Source organism: Ziziphus jujuba, chromosome 5, assembly GCF_031755915.1.
Source record: "Ziziphus jujuba cultivar Dongzao chromosome 5, ASM3175591v1".
NCBI classification, from domain to species: domain Eukaryota; kingdom Viridiplantae; phylum Streptophyta; class Magnoliopsida; order Rosales; family Rhamnaceae; genus Ziziphus; species Ziziphus jujuba.
Window position 1 is genome coordinate 4,912,630 of NC_083383.1, and position 17,239 is coordinate 4,929,868.

Sequence of the window (17,239 nt, forward strand, 5' to 3'; positions counted from 1 at the left end):
ACGGACATATGAGTTGATAACATTACTATCTATACAAAGATATCAAGTATGAATCTATAGGCATATCTGTCTGTATATATATAGATGCATGATCAAGTATGCCCCTTTGTAAAGTAAAAAAACCACCCTCGATTCTATGCCTTAATAAAAAAAATGGCAAAAGTTAGTAATAAGTCATAGAGAGTCAATGATGGAGTCATGGTAAAATACTTCTATTATGCATTTTTTATTTTTTTTACAATTTTTTGGCTAATAAAGAGATCAAATGGCATAATTCTTCAGTTGGTAGATTGGATATTAGAAACATGACTATTGCTTTCCAATTGGCTGTTTTTGCATTAATTGCTACTTCATCAATCTTACTGATTAGTGTACTTGTTGTATTTGCTTCTCCTGATGGTTGGGCGGGTAACAAAAATGTTGTATTTTCCTGTACATCATTATGGATTGGATTAGTCTTTCTGGTGGGTATCCTTAATTCTCTCATTTCTTGAACCTATTCGCTTTAGATCTACAACTGACCCTCCCTCAATTCTTTCAGGTTGTGAGACATATTAAAATTCCATATAAGCCCCAAAAATAAAATACAAATAAAGAAAAATATTCTAAAAATTAGAGGGAGGGGTTAAACTTATTGTATTTGCGTATTTACTTTGTAAATTTTGTTTATATAAATATGAAATAAATATGTATTATAAATTATATATAAACTATATAAACAAATATTATAGCGAAATAAAATATAATATATAAATACATAATAAGATATATAAATGAAAAAAATGTTATTTATTTTTTTATTCACAATATATCATAATATAATAAATTTAAAAATTATATAAAATTATATTATATATATAATTATATATACTATAAATAACAAAAAATATAAAAATGAAAGAGAGTATTTGGCCTAACTCTGCTCCAATATAATCTATACATTTCATACCAGGAACAAAAAAACAAGATGCGAATATAGTCAAATGGTAAAATTTCTCTTTGCCAAGGAGAAGATGTGGGTTCGATTCCCACTATCCATGCTGAATAATAACTTAATGTATTGAAGTTAATAGAATAAAGGATTAAGTAAAGTTGATCACAATAGTATATTGGTTCTATCCCCCCTTCTTTTTTCTCCTGCTCCCAAAGAAAAACAGTAATTAATTATTAGTTAACAAATTAACAAAACCAAACCTAAAATTTTTTGTCAAAAAAAATGTTGCAGAGACGGGATTTGAGCCCGTGACCTCAAGGTTATGAGCCTTGCGAGCTACCAAGCTACTCTACCCTGCGATGAAAAGATGAGTGGGAAACTAATGGGAAAACAAGATTGAATGCACCCCTCAACCATATCTGTACAAATAGGATAGCCCATTTATACATAATGGAAAAAGGGGCCCTTTATGATCACTGATCATAGAAATGAATAGAAAAACGAAAAGATAGTTTAATCCTTAACAACTTGATGTTGTTGCTCTTGGCAATAAACATGCATAAACCATTTCACGAAGTGTGTCTGGATAGACCGAAGTCTCGATAGTTAGCTCTTGGTCTTCCGGTCCAAAAACAACATTGATGAAGGCATGTAGGCGCACTATTATGAGGTGGGGATTGTAATTTTCCATGAATTTCCCATTTTTCACTCAACGACAGAACTTTGCTTATTTCTTTTTTTGAGGATCGACGAGTCAAATGATATTTTTGTTCCAATTTTTGCCTTTTCTTCTCCCTCTGATTCAAACTTTTTCTTGCCATAATGGTTCAATTCCTAGTAGTTTAGTTCCAATGATACAAGTTGGATCCTAGACGTAGAAATATAAGAAGGCAGTCCCCCTTCTCCACTAAAAGAAAAAGGTGGGCTAACCCGACCAATCTTGCTTGCACAATGGAAAGAGCCACCGGTTTATCTATCCATCGAATCAAATTAGCCAAACATGTTCGTTCATGAGCCCATGCTAAAGTTTCGATCAATTCCTGCCAATATCCATGACAAGGAATTAAGAACATAAAACCAGTAGCCTAAGCAAGATGTCCAAATAAAAACGTCCACGCCCAAACTGATAAACTATTCATACCAAAAGGGTTATATCCATTGATAAGTTGTGAAGAGTTTATCCATAAATAATCTTTTAACCATCCCATCAAATAAATGGAAGACTCATTAAACAATGAAACGTTACCCTGCCATAATGTGATGTTCTTCGAATGCCAATAAAAAGTCACCCGTCCAATGGTATTTAACATCCAAAAAACCGCCAAATAAAATGTGTCCCAACCCAAAATATCATAAGTACGACCTCATTTCGGACTGTCGTAAAGAAAACTATAACCAAAATCCCTTTTATCTGGCATTAACATGGAACCACGTGCATCTAAAGCCCCTTTTACTAAGATCTGTTAGGGTGAGAAGGTTATGACCAAGAGCAAGCTAGCTTGAAGTGTTAGCAACAAGCAAGCTTTTGGTGATGCTCTTGGGAATGGTTGTGTGTGAGTTGTGTTTTTAGGTTTTGGTTATGGTGTTTTCTAGTTTTTTAGGGTTCCTAAAGTGTTCTAAGGTGTTGAAGAAGAGATAAGAAGAAGGGGACCACGTTGGCTTTTGAAAATAAGGCTTAGATGTGTAGCCATTTCATTCATTTTACAATATAAGCTTGAAATTACAACTAGTTCACACATGCCAAGCATGTGAGCTTACAAAATTAGTAAAGTATTTGAAATTTAAAAAGTAAAATGGTCAACACCTAAATTTTCATACACAAAAGAGGTAAAAACCAGCTGCAACATGTCTATTCCAAATATAGTGAAAAGTGGCACATGGTTTGAACTAAGTTCCTATTGTTTAACTAGTTTGGGTAAACAACCAAACTAGCTTCACCTACTTAGTTCCCCTTTGTATCTGCTTATGAAACTTGGTTTGAAGTATCCTTGGTCATCAATAAATATTTTTCCAAGAGCTAGGAAAGTTCTGGAATCGGATCATGGGCCAAACAGCTCCAAAACTGACCCATACTCTGCGTACTGGGCCCATCAGATACAATAATCTGTTTGGAATAGAAAATGGACTTTCCCATGTCATTTTGACCTGAAATTTGAAACATAGTCTTATATATATGTCTGTAGACATCCTTCAAATTATGATAAATAGTGGAACTATGCTGCTGGAAATTATGAATCCAGCACCATAGGCATTTCAAGCATAACATTCCTACTATTTTGTGCATAATTTTGCCTATACTTTTGCATACATAACTTAGGTACAAAAAATTATCAAAATATAGCTTGCATCAATTACAAACATACAAAAAATATAAACTCATAGAAGGAAAGGATTTGATACCAAGGTGTGCATGCTAGCCGGTGACATGCACCATCAAGTGGCAAAATTGCCACACTTCAACACTCCTCCTTGGCAATTTTGTATGAGACATTGAGAAGTCCTCTCAATATCTCAAATCTCTTCTTTCCCAATGGCTTGGTGAAGATATCCACCAAGTTCTCCTCGAAAGTCACATACTCCAACTTCACTTCACCACTTGCTTCAAATTTCCTTAAGGAATGATACTTGACCGGTATGTGCTTGGTCCTCCCATGTTGGGCTGGATTTTGTGCAATTGCTATTGCTGAAGTATTGTCACACAATATTACCGTGGCTTCCTCTTGCTTCAAGCTCAAGTCCTCCAATAATTTTCTAAGCCAAACACCTTGATTAGCACAACTTGAGCAAGCAATATACTCGGCTTCCGCGGTGCTTTGTGCAACGGTTTGTTGCTTCTTGGAATTCCATGAGAAAGGACCATTTCCAAGAGTGTAAATGTAGCCCGATGTGCTCTTGCTATCATCCAAAGAACCAGCCCAATCACTATCACTATAACCAAGCAAAGCTTCATCTACGCCATCCTTGTACCATATACCAAAATCACTAGTACCTTTCAAATACCTCAGGATTCTTTTTGCACAACTAAGATGATTTTGTGATGGACTATGCATAAATCTTGACAAAACAGCCACACTAAACATGATATCCGGTCTAGTAGAGCATACATATAAAAGGCTACCAATTAAACTTCTATAGATGGAAGGATTTACCTTTGGAGAATCATCATCCTTCACCAACTTGGTGCCTTCATTCATAGGTGTGGCAACGCTATTACAATCCTCCATGTCAAACTTCTTGAGCAACTCCTTCATATAGCTTTCTTGAGATATGAAGATGCCCTTGGATGATTGGACAACTTCAATTCCAAGAAAGTATTTCATCTCTCCAAGGCTAGACATCTCAAAGTCCAATTCTAGCTCTCTTTTGAAATTGCTCACTTCTTTCTCATTACCACCGGTCACTAGGAGGTCATCAACATAAAAAGACACCAATACCATGCAACCATGAGTCCTAATATACAATGTAGGCTTATTAGGACTCCTCCTAAATCCATGCTTTGTCAAAAAACCATCTATCTTGGCATACCATGCCCTACGAGCTTGTTTAAGGCCATACAAGGCCTTGTGTAGCTTGTATACCTTTTCTTCACTTCCTTTCTTCACAAAACCTTCGGGTTGCATAACATAGACCTCCTCCTTCAATATTCCATTCAAGAAGGCTGACTTCACATCAAGGTGATATACTTTCCAAGACTTTTGTGCTGAAATTGCAAGGAGAAGTCTTATGGTTTTCATGCTTGCAACCGGTGCAAAAGTCTCTCCATAATCCGCACCGGCTTATTGTGCATATCCTTTGACAACAAGCCTTGCCTTGTGCTTATTTATGGACCCATCCGGATTGTACTTGGTCCTAAAGATCCACTTCACCGCAATAGCATTCTTTCCCTTCGGTTGTGTTAACAAGATCCAAGTGTCATTCTTGTTTATCACATCAATTTCATCTTGCATTGCTTGTCTCCACTCTTTTCTTGCCATAGCCTCATGGACATTGATTGGATCACTCAATGCTACATTACACCTTTCATAAATCTCATTAAGAGTCTTTGTGCCTCTCAAACCATCACCAATCTCCAAGTCAGCCCCTATGGAGATTTCTAGCTCATTCTCATCATATTCATCATCATAGGCAGCACCTTCATCATTTCCTTGTTCCTCATCGTTATCATGAGCTTCAAGCCGATTGTTTTCATCCATACTAGCCAACTCCTCCTTACTACAAACCCATTTAGCTTCCTCATCAACTTTCACATCTCTACTTATCACAAGTTTCTTGGTTTCCAAGTTATACACTCTATATCCCTTGGTCACATCACTATAGCCAACCAAGACACCAACTTGTGACCTTTCATCAAGCTTTCCTCTCTTCTCTTGTGGTACTAAGATGTAACAAATGCTTCCAAATACCCTTAGATGATCAAGAGAAGGCTTATATCCAAACCAAAGCTCAAATGGGGTTTTACTCCTCAAAGACTTGGAGTAAAGCCTATTTTGGATGTAGATGGATGTATTAACTCCTTCGGCCCAAAACTTATTTGGCAAGCCACTTTCAAACAACAAACATCTAGCCATTTCCATGATGGTACGGTTCTTCCTTTCACATACACCATTTTGTTGTGGTGTGTATGGTGTAGTGAATTGATGAACTATACCATGATCCTTATAAAGTTGTTTGAAAGCCTCACTTGTGTATTCCCCACCATTGTCCGTCCTTAACACCTTTATAATGCAACCGGATTGATTTTGCACTAACTTCATAAATTCTACAAACTTCTCCAAAGCTTGTGATTTTCTTTCAAGGAAATACACCCAACACATTCTTGAGTAATCATCAATGAAAGTTATGAAATACTTGCTGCCATTTAAGGATGGAACACTCATAGGACCACAAATATCCGAATGTATAAGTCCTAGGTTCTCCTTTGATCTCCAAGAACAAGATTGAAATGCTAGCCTAGTATGCTTTCCTTTTTGACACACTTCACACACATGTTCTTGCTTCTCCACCAATGGCATGTCTCTAACAAGTTCATGTGTGCCTACCAATGACTTAAAGCTAGCATGGCCTAGTCTTTTATGCCAAAGTTGAGAGGTGTTCAATGCAACCGATGCACCATTTTCATCCATATTCAACCTAAAATTCTTGTTCTTCATTTTAACACACATTAATTCATTTCCATGTGGATCAACTATAGTGCATGTCATGTTTGAGAAGTGTAATGCATATTTGTTCTCAAGCATTTGACCTACACTAAGTAAGTTCTCACATAAAGGAGGTACATAGAGAACATCATGGATAGTTTTGATACCTTTGGTGGTGTGTATCACCACATCTCCTTTGCCTTTCACTTCCATCAAGGCTCCATTTCCAATTTTAACTTTGTTGTGGCTGCTCCTATCAAAGTTTGTGAACCACTCATGCTTGTGAGACATATGGTGTGTTGCTCCACTATCAATGATCCATCCTTCATCATTCTTAATGCTACTAAAAAGAGTAGCAATAAACAACTCTTCGGATTCTCTATCACTTGCATTATCTTTTGCAACATTTGCTTGTTGCTTATCTTTCTTGTTAGCCTTGCATACTCTCTCCACATGACCCTTTTGTTGGCATTTATGGCAAAATGCATCCGGCCTCCACCAACACCTTCTTGGATGATAACCTTTCTTCTTGCAATGGTGACAAGGTTCATAGGACTTCCTCTCGGGTTTGCTAGTTTCACCTTTCTCCTTTATGACCTTAAGCTTGTTCTTCTTTTGATTTTGTGTCTTTTGATGTTGTTTAGGCACAAATGCAGCCTCCATTGATTCTTCATGTCTAATCCTCCTCCTTTGGTCCGTAGCTTGCAAGGCATTCACCAACTCGGTCAAGGAAATTTCATTTAGGTTCCTTGACTCCTCCAATGAAGATATCTTAGCTTCAAACCTCTCCGGCAAGGAGACCAACACCTTCTCCACAATCCTTTGGTCACTTAATCTTTCACCTAGCACCCTAATTTGATTCACCACATTAAGAACCCTTGTGGTGAACTCCTTAACCGTTTCTTTGTCTTTCATTTTGATAGTCTCAAACTCCCTCCTTAGGTTAAGGATTTGCATTTGCCTTGTCCTTGCACTCCCTTGGAAATCATCTTGAAGTTTGTCACAAGCTTCTTTGGCACTCTCACATGCCATTATCCTTGTGAAAATGGTATCATTAATACAAGAATGAATGGCGGTGAGAGCCTTGAAACCTTTAGCCAATTCCTCCTCATGGTGCTTGATTTGGTTTGATCGTTGCCCCTTGTCTCAAAGGCTCGGGTTCTTGGGGATTTATGGTGACCTCCCAAAGACCATAAGCCTTCAAGTAGGCTTGCATCTTGATACTCCAAATGTTGTTGTTCTCCCCATTGAAGATAGGAGGAGAAGGAGTTGAAAAACTTGAAGAAGCCATGCAAATGTTGCTTTCGAGTATGAAGGAATATAAAAATATATTTGTGCTTTCAAGTATCTCTTCACTCTCAAGGAACGAACCAGCCCAAAAAACTCACAAATCTCACAAAAATGTGCCTTGCTCTGATACCACTTTGTTGGGGTGAGAAGGTTATGACCAAGAGCAAGCTAGCTTGAAGTGTTAGCAACAAGCAAGCTTTTGGTGATGCTCTTGGGAATGGTTGTGTGTGAGTTGTGTTTTTAGGTTTTGGTTATGGTGTTTTCTGGTTTTTTAGGGTTCCTAAATTGTTCTAAGGTGTTGAAGAAGAGATAAGAAGAAGAGGACCATGTTGGCTTTTGAAAATAAGGCTTAGATGTGTAGCCATTTCATTCATTTTACAATATAAGCTTGAAATTACAACTAGTTCACACATGCCAAGCATGTGAGCTTACAAAATGGGTAAAGTATTTGAAATTTACAAAGTAAAATGGTCAACACCTAACTTTTCATGAATAAAAGAGGTAAAAACCAGCTGCAACACGTCTATTCCAAATATAGTAAAAAGTGGCACATGGTTTGAACTAAGTTCCTATTGTTTAACTAGTTTGGGTAAACAACCAAACTAGCTTCACCTATTTAGTTCCCCTTTGTATCTGCTTATGAAACTTGGTTTGAAGTATCCTTGGTCATCAATAAATATTTTTCCAAGAGCTAGGAAAGTTCTGGAACCGGATCATGGGCCAAACAGCTCCCAAACTGACCCATACTCTGCGTACTGGGCCCATCAGATACAATAATCTGTTTGGAACAGAAAATGGACTTTCCCATGTCATTTTGACCTGAAATTTGAAACATAGTCTTATATATATGTCTGTAGACATCCTTCAAATTATGATAAATAGTGGAACTATGCTGCTGGAAATTATGAATTGAGCACCATAGGCATTTCAAGCATAACATTCCTACTCTTTTGTGCATAATTTTGCCTATACTTTTGCATGCATAACTTAGGCACAAAACATGATCAAAATATACCTTGCATCAATTAAAAACATACAAAAAATATAAACTCATAAAAGGAAAGGATTTGATACCAAGATGTGCATGCTAGCCGGTGACATGCACCATCAAGTGGCAAAATTGCCACACTTCAACAAGATCAATGTAGTTGTATGTAAACCTAAAGCAATAGCATGATGAACCAAAAAGTCTCCTGGTCCTATTGTTAAGAATAATGAATTACTATTCTCATTAATAGCATTTAACCAACCAGGCAACCATATGCTTCAACCTGCATTGAACGTGGGACCATTCGTTGAAGATAAAAGTACATCGAACCCATATGAAGTTTTACCATGAGCTGATTGTATCCATTGGACAAATACAGGCTCGATCAAGATTTGTTTATCCGAAGTATTAAAAGCAAGCATGACATCATTATGAACATAAAATCCTAAAGTATAGAACCCTAAAAAGAGGCTGGCCCAACTTAAATGGGATAAAATGCCTTCTTTATGGTCTAACATTCTTGCCAAGACATTATCCTCATTCTATTCCAAATTGTAATCCCTAATAAAAAATACAGCTCCATGAACAAAAGCCCTTGCCATGATGAATCTTGTGATGTATTTGTGATGAGTATATAAAGCAGCTTGAGTAGTAATGTCTTGTGCTATGAATGCATAAGCGGGTAAAGAGTACATGTGTTGAGCGACCAAGGAAGTAATAATCCCTAAAGAGGCTAGAGCAAGGCCTAATTGAAAATGAATCAAATTATTTATTGTGTCATAAAGACCCTTATGTCCACGCCCCTATCGCCCCCCCGGAGGAATGCGTTTGTGGTTGGAATCCTCCGAGAAGGGTTAGAATGGCAGTTCCGGCCCCTTGGGAGGTACCAAATAAATGACTACTTGAATCGGGGTTTTGAATATAAAGATTCCACTAACCTATAAAAAGTGGGCCTAATCCTTAGGGGTGCGGTAATACATCTAAAAAATTATTCCAGCAAACGTATTCCCCCTCGGCTCCCAGAATAGCAACATGAACTAAATGTCCTATCCAAGCCAAGGAACTTACTCCGAATAGTTCTGATAAATGATGATTGAGTGCAATTTGGCATTTTTAAACCACGAAATGCTTGGTTTCCATTTCAGTTGTAGGTGTAACCAACCGGCTATTAAAGATATAGTCGAAAGAAATAATAGAAAAAAAGCTCCATTATAAATATCTCCATGAGTATGTAAACCGATTGTATATGGTCACTGATAAACATCAGAATAAGCGATATTCACTAGGCCAAGAGCACCCCCCTGAGTAAAAACTTCCATAGCCGGTTGACCAAAATGAGGATCGCAAATTGCAAGAGCAATAGGTCTTACCCCTAAAGGATCTGTACCATGCCTCAGAGTTTCCTTGCAAAGCTACATAAAATAGATTTTCTAAAGTCCACAGAAAAATTATTCCTATTGCCTAAAATGGGAAGCAAAAATATTCTAATAAAGACATTCCTCAGTAATGTCATCATGACTTTCAAAGTCATCGAAGTCATGTGCGTTAGCAATACCAAACCAAGTACGACCAATAGTGGGGTCCTGAGATAAGCCTTGGCTAAACCTTGGAAATCTGAATGTCACAATGCCTTTCAAATCCTCCTAGCCATTATCCTACTACAATAATTCTTGCTATGAAGAATGCCCATGTTGTGGAAATTCCACCCAGAAGGTATTGGGTTACTCCTACAGCACATCTTTGGACAATGCTCAAGGCTCTAGGTTGAGTAGCAGGAGCAACTTTTAGTTTATTATGAGCCCAAACGATGGGTTCAATAAGTTTTTGCCAATAATCACTCCCATTGAATAGAAACATTAGAATAATATCCCATACAAAATGAGCACCTAGGAAAAAAAAAGGCCATATGCAGATAATGAAGAACCATATGACCGAATTACCCGGGATGCCTGTGCCCATATGAAATCACGGAGCCACCTATTAATCGCAATGGAACTTTGCGTAAAGTTTCCTCATGTGATATGAGTTACCATTCCTTGATCACTTATACTACCCCAAACATCTGACTGTATTTTCCAACTAAAATGGAATATTACTACCGAAATTGAATTATACATCCAGAATAGCCCTAAGAAGACATGATCCTAAGCGGATACTTAACATGTCTCCCCCCCTTTCAAGGCCCATCACAAGGGAAACAAAAACCAAGATTTTCTTTATCTGGTATCAAATATGAACTATGAGCAAATAGAATACCTTTCAGAAGTATCAATACTGTCACATGAATCGTAAATGCATAAATACGATGTACCAAAAAATTGATGGTTCCTAATGGTATAGGTAACAAAGCAACCTTGCCGCCCACGGCCACTAAATCACCACCCCCCTAAGTTAAATTGGTACTTGTTGTTGAACCAGAGGCCGTTGTGCCAGGTGCTAAAGAATGGGTGTTTTGTATCCATTGAGCAAAGACAGGCTGTAATTGTACAGCAGTATCTGGAAACATATCTTAGGGATGCCCTAAAACGCTCATAGTATCATTATGAATATACAAACCAAAACTATGAAAGCCTAAAAAAATACATACCTAGTTGAGATGTGATATGTTTGCATCGCGATGTCTAAGGACATGATCTAATAGATCATGATATCGAGTAGTTGGATCATAGTCTCTTACCATAAAACTGGCTGCATGCATAGCAGCACGAACTGATGCGAATCCGCCCGAGACCGTTCAACCGACAACCCGCTGGGGTGTTGATCCAATACAAATGAAGGTGGGGCCGATCACTAGCCCAAGCCAACAAGTTCAAGGACAATCTTGCTGTCTTTATCCAAGGAATAAGTGATGTGATTCTGCCCGAGCCCGCTCAACTGATAACCCGCTGGGGTGCTAACTCGACACGGATGAAGACCAGGCCAATCACAAAAGCTCAAATTAAGACATTTAAGGACAACCTGGGAGAATTTATACAGGGGGTAATCAATTCTCAACAGAGCTTATCCATACTTGAAGATACAAAGCCTATTCTAAGCATCCAAGTGGTGGAAGCCAATATGGACCTCGGTAGCAGTTTTGGTGCAAATATGGACAACAGGCAGCATGAAATGGTTCCAACTCTAATAGGATATGGAATCAAGTCAAGGCAGCTTCAAAGGCATTGAAAAATGGGTTGTACGGACAGCTTCAAATTTGGCCTGTTTTTTACTGTATTTTGTGCTGGCTTTACTGTATTTTGCTAAGTTGGCTTTTTCTTCCTCTTCCAAGCATGGGCAACGTGTGGGGCTTCATATTCAGCTTATTTTGCATCCTACAAAGCATATTAAAGCTGATTTGGAGGTCAATTTGGTCAAAGATTGATCAAAGTCAACTTAGTCAAAAAGCTAGTATTATAGTTTCCTAATTTGATTCTACTTTTTGTGTTAGAAAATTACCATTACTTTTTAGTTTTTATTTATTTATTTTTTGGAACAATAAGTTTAGGAAAGTTATTATTTTATTATTTTTATTGTAAATTAATTAATTCCTAATTCGAAATAAAGGAATTAATTAATCCAAATTAGATTAGCAAAGGAGTGAGAATTTCGGCCACCATAGAACTCTTCATTGTGTGGCCGGTTTTTCCTAGAGTTTTTAGGCTTTATTTTGTTTCTTTCAAAGCCTATTTAAAGGCTTATTTTTCAATTAGAATACAACTTTGATTTGATTGAGAAAATACTTGTGAGATTTATTATCTCTTTGTTCTTTGAGAACACCTAAAACACCATTAGAGAATTGGTTGTTTTAGCTTGACTTATCAATAGGCTTTCCATCCCCTATTGTGGCGTCTACATTATACCAAGTTTTCTAACCACAGGTTGGTTAGGGGTTGAGGTCAATTCCATTAGAACTTGAACTTAATTAAGATCCAGGCTAATATAATACGGGTTTAGGAGCAGGTCGTCCTAGGTTCGTATCATTTAGTGTCAGAGCTAAATTTTGTTCAGGTTCGATCTATCTTTATTTGCTTTATTTGTTGTTGTGTTATTCTGCAAGTTTTAGCATTAGGTTAAGGTTGCATCCATCCCATACACGTTCTGCATCTTAAAAAAAAAAAAAAGAAAAAAAAAATTCATTCCTAGTTGAATTAGGATTTCCTAGTTTTACCGTATTTTTTGTTTCCTAGTTTGTTGGTTGTCTTTCATCATTGTCCTTTAACTTTGGGTATTGTTGATTTTTATTTTCTGTTTAGTCTTAAATATTTGCATTCATCTATTCAGAAAAAAAAAAAAGAGAGAGTTTGCGGCAACATTTAAAAAAAAAAAAAAACTGCACATTTGTGTTTATTTGGAGGTCACGGGTTTGGTGAATTTTTGGAGTTGGAATTGCAAATTTGTTGTTTATTCTTGCTACTACAGTTGTGTTTGATATTCAATGAGCGAAAAAAAAAAAAGAAAAAAAAAGGAAGAAAGCTGAATATAAAAGATATATATATATATCGGTTTGTTGAAAATTGGTGTTGAAACTTGTTGCTGGAAATTTCTTGTAACTGCTCCTTTGTTGATTATTTATTCCATATTTGGAGTTTCTGGAGAGTTATTTTTGCTGCTGGATATTTGAGTTTGAGTGCTAAATTATTTGGATTCAAATTAGTTAAAGGATTTGATAAAAAAACTTGAATTACAAAGAACAACAACCAACAACTTTTCTATACTTTTGTTCTCTTTGATTCTTGTTTGTATTTGAATTTCTTTTTCTAGAATTTTATTCTTCAAAATTCTAGAGTTTTCCCATTAATTTGCTTTATTTTGCCTAGAAAAGCCGAAACTAGGTTTTCTTGAATTCTTTCGGTATTGCCTACTTTTAGCTACTGTTTTATTGATAAGTTTAATTAAAACATACTTGTAATCTAATTACTGTTTTGTGGGTGTTTTAATTATAACTTTGAGATAATTCATTGAGAGGAAAAAGGCAAGAGAGTGTGAGCACAAAAAAGAGTTAAAAGCCGAAACTAGTGTGGAAACATGAGTGTCAAGACCTTGTTTGAGTGAAACACGTGAGGGAGTGAATATTGTGAGGATTTTTTTTATTTTTGCAGTATTTTACTAACATGGCAGATTCTAGAATAAGAAGAGGAGACACACCACTGAGAATTAGTGAAGAGGAGTCCGTAGGATTTCATGGTGATCCACGAGCTACCGGGAGTTGTGAGCAAACGAAATTGAAAGCTGTTTTGGAACAATTACAGCGGATGAGTGCTCAAGTTGAGCATATGAATCAAAGAATGGGATGTCTAGAAGTTTCCCAAGGAATTCTGAACACAAGAAATAGGCAAGAATTCCATGAAGGTCGAGGTCGAGGACGAGGAGGCCGTGACAGACCGAGAGAGGAATTTGAAGAGGAGAATTTCAGTGGAGACTTTGGGGAAGGCATGGATGAAACTTTGCTGTCCAAGAGAGAGCTGGCGATGGAAGGTATTGGAGGGAAGGAACAGATGAAAATCTTAGCAATATCTGATGGAATTTGGTGTAGGTTTATGTTGTTGTATCCTAGAGCACAATCATTCAAGGTGTTAGTCAAGAATGATTGTTGTTGGTTCTTGGTTCTTGATTTTGTTTTTTTTTTTGGTTTGTTAAGGTTTTGTTTCTGGTTTTAATGGATGTTTAGAGTTCTTGAGAAGGTTGTTAGCTTTAGTGAAAAAAGAAAACAAATGTAGTAGTTGAGAGAGAGAGAGAGAGAGAGAGAGAGAGAGAGCCAAAAATGTTGTTTTTCAAAATCTGTTTTTTGAATATTTTCTTCCTCAACGTTTTCATTACAATTTTCATACTTTTAAATACATCAAAAAGACAATAAGACATGCTGCCATATTGAGCAATAAATACAAAAGCATTAAAAGTAACCAACCAAGCCAAACTACCACAACTAACTCTAATCAATGTGCTGGGCATGCAAGAAAACTTCTTTAATGGGCAGTTCAGCTTGTCTGAGGCATTTGAATTTGAAAACCAGCTCCATTTGACTTGAAAATTGGAGGGAACCCTTTTTGAATATTAAACTGTGTTCTAGACAAAAATCAGATAAAACAAAGTCCATTTACCCATTCAAAAATAATCAAACCCGAGGCAGTTTTGTCAAGATTTCTGGGCAACAAAACAGCAAAAGGGTCAGATTGTTTAGGGCTTAACTCAGCCTTCCCAGCTCCAAATTGGGCCATTCTTTTTGTTGCTTCTTCTTCTGCGTTTCTAGTTTATTATATCCAAAATTCAGATCCAAATCCCAAACCTTCTTCAAACGGCATCCAAGTAAGTGGACTTATGTTGCTGGAAATACAATTCCAGCAACTAGACAAAAAGGCCCTAAGCTATAGTTAATGAGCTTAGGGCATTACAAAAAAAGATATTGTTCTTAAACATTACAAGATAAAATAAAATGCATAAACATAAATAATGTTTGGTCTTTGATGTTGCAAAATAAAGAGTGCAAGTGTAACCGAACTACCTTCCACATTGTAGCAAGATCACCACATTTCAACAATATCAAGATCAACATCCCACCATTCATGGGCAAAAGTGATCCCGAGGCATATTTGGACTGGGAAGAAAAGATGGAGATGATATTTGACCACCATAATTATTTGGAGGCTAAGAAGGTGAAATTGGTAGCAATGGAGTTTGGCCATTACGCACTCCAATGGTGGACCAATGAGCAAAACACCCGAAGAAGAGTTAGTGATGACTTGATTACTACATGGCAACAAATGAAAAGAGCCATGCGGAAGCGATTCGTACCATCATACTATCATAGGTTGCTGCATCAAAGACTTCGATCTTTATCTCAAGGACATGGATCCATGGAGGATTATTACAAGGAGATGGAGATGCTTATGACGATATTGAACTTGAATGTAGATAGGGAAGCAACCATGGCAAGGTTTCTTGGTGGTTTGAATCATGAAATAGCCAATCAACTGGAATTACAACAACACTTAGAATTGGAGGAGATGTTGCATGTAGCAATTAAGCTTGAGAACCAATTCAAGAGGAGGGGTGTTAGCACACGGTTTGGAGGAGTTTGTAGCAGTGGAAGGACAAGTTCAAGTGGCTGGAAAAACAATTCCACTTATGAAAGTAAGCTGAAGCCGAAACTTGGTGAAGAAGCTACCAACCAGCCGAGAAGAGAAATTAAAACCGAATCTGCCCAAGCCATTAAAGGTGAGGTAAAATCTGAACCTAAACCTCAAAAGTCAAGAGGAATTATTTGTTTCAAGTGCCAAAGAAGAGGACATACAGCCATCCAATGCCTGAATTGAAGGATAATGGTAATTAGGGGTAATGGAGAGGTGGAATCCGAGAGTGAGGCTAGTGAGGCTGCAATCGAACAAGAAGATGAAGGACTTGATGATGAGGCCGAACCATTAAACACATCAAATGTTGAGCTAAATTTGGTCTCAAGGAGGGTACTTGCTGTTTACAAGGATGAAGAACAAATTCAACGAGAGAACATCTTCCACACTCGTTGTGAAATACAAGGTAAAATTTGTTGCATGATTGTAGATAGTGGGAGTTGTACTAATGTAATAGGCCATGGCAATTTGATAAAGATGCTACTCATTTTGGTCGAGAAAATAGTATTGTTTTTAGGTTTAAAGGGAAGAAGGTCAAGCTGGAATGATTATCTCCTAAAGAGGTTTACAAAGACCAATTACAAATGCAACAAAGGAGAGAAGCCGAAAAGCTCAAGGAAAAAGCAAGTATGGCACCAACGACTTCACCATCCTTTCATGAACGTAAGAATGAGGTTTCTGATCAAGGTAAGGTTTCTAAGACTCATATTGAGTGGAAAGATCAAGGAAAAACTGAAGGAGAGGGGAAAGAAAGTGGCAAACCCGAGAGCTTGGAGAAGGAAGGGAAATCCGAAGGTTTGCACCAATCCAAGGGGGAAAAAGAAAAAGAAAGAGAAGAAAGGTCAGGGGATATTAATAAGGTTATTGAGAGTAAGAAATAATTGCTGGTCATGAATTTTAAAGATACTTATTTAAAGATGTTTTTGTTGCATAGAAGTTTATCTACATTATTGAAAGCTTCACTTAGTGGAAATTTGAAAATTTGGGAGAGAGTGTGAGCTTATAAGAGGGTAAAAGCCGAACTAGTGTGCAAACACGAGTGTCGAGACCTCGTTTGAGTGAAACACGTGAGGGAGTGAATATTGTGAGGATTTATTTTATTTTTGCAGTATTTTACTAACATGGCAGATTCTAGAATAAGAAGAGGAGACACACCACTGAGAATTAATGAAGAAGAGTCCATAGGATTTCATGGTGATCCACGAGCTACCAGGAGTGGTGAGAAAACGGAATTGAAAGCTGTTTTAGAACAATTACAGCGGGTGAGTGCTCAAGTTGAGCACATGAATCAAAGGATGGGAAGGCTATAAGTTTCCCAAGGAATGCTGAACATAAGAAATAGGCAAGAATTCCACGAAACTCGAGGTCGAGGACGAGGAGGCCATGAGAGATCGAGAGAGGAATTTGAGGAGGAGAATTTCGGTGGAGACTTTGAGGAAGGCATGGACGAAACCTTTGCTGTGCAAGAGAGAGCTGGCCGTGGGAGGTATAGGAGGGAAGAAACAGATGACAATCTTAGCAATATCAAGATCAACATCCCACCATTCATGGGAAAAAGTGATCCCGAGGCATATTTGGAGTGGGAAGAAAAGATGGAGATGATATTCGACTGCCATAATTATTCGGAGGGTAAGAAAGTGAAGTTGGCAGCAATGGAGTTTGGCCATTATGTACTCCAATGGTGTACAAATGAACAAGGCACCCGGAGGAGAGTTGGTGATGACTTTATCACAACATGGCGGCAAATGAAAGGAACCATGAGAAAGCGGTTTGTGCCATCACATTA

The 17,239-nt window shown here is 37.4% G+C and overlaps 1 pseudogene; it reads right to left on the reverse strand.

Moving 5' to 3' along the window:
* Positions 1 to 1,776: 1,776 nt before the first annotated feature.
* The window catches only part of LOC125420115 (photosystem I P700 chlorophyll a apoprotein A2-like), a 41,385-nt pseudogene continuing 25,922 nt past the window's right edge, over positions 1,777 to 17,239 (reverse strand).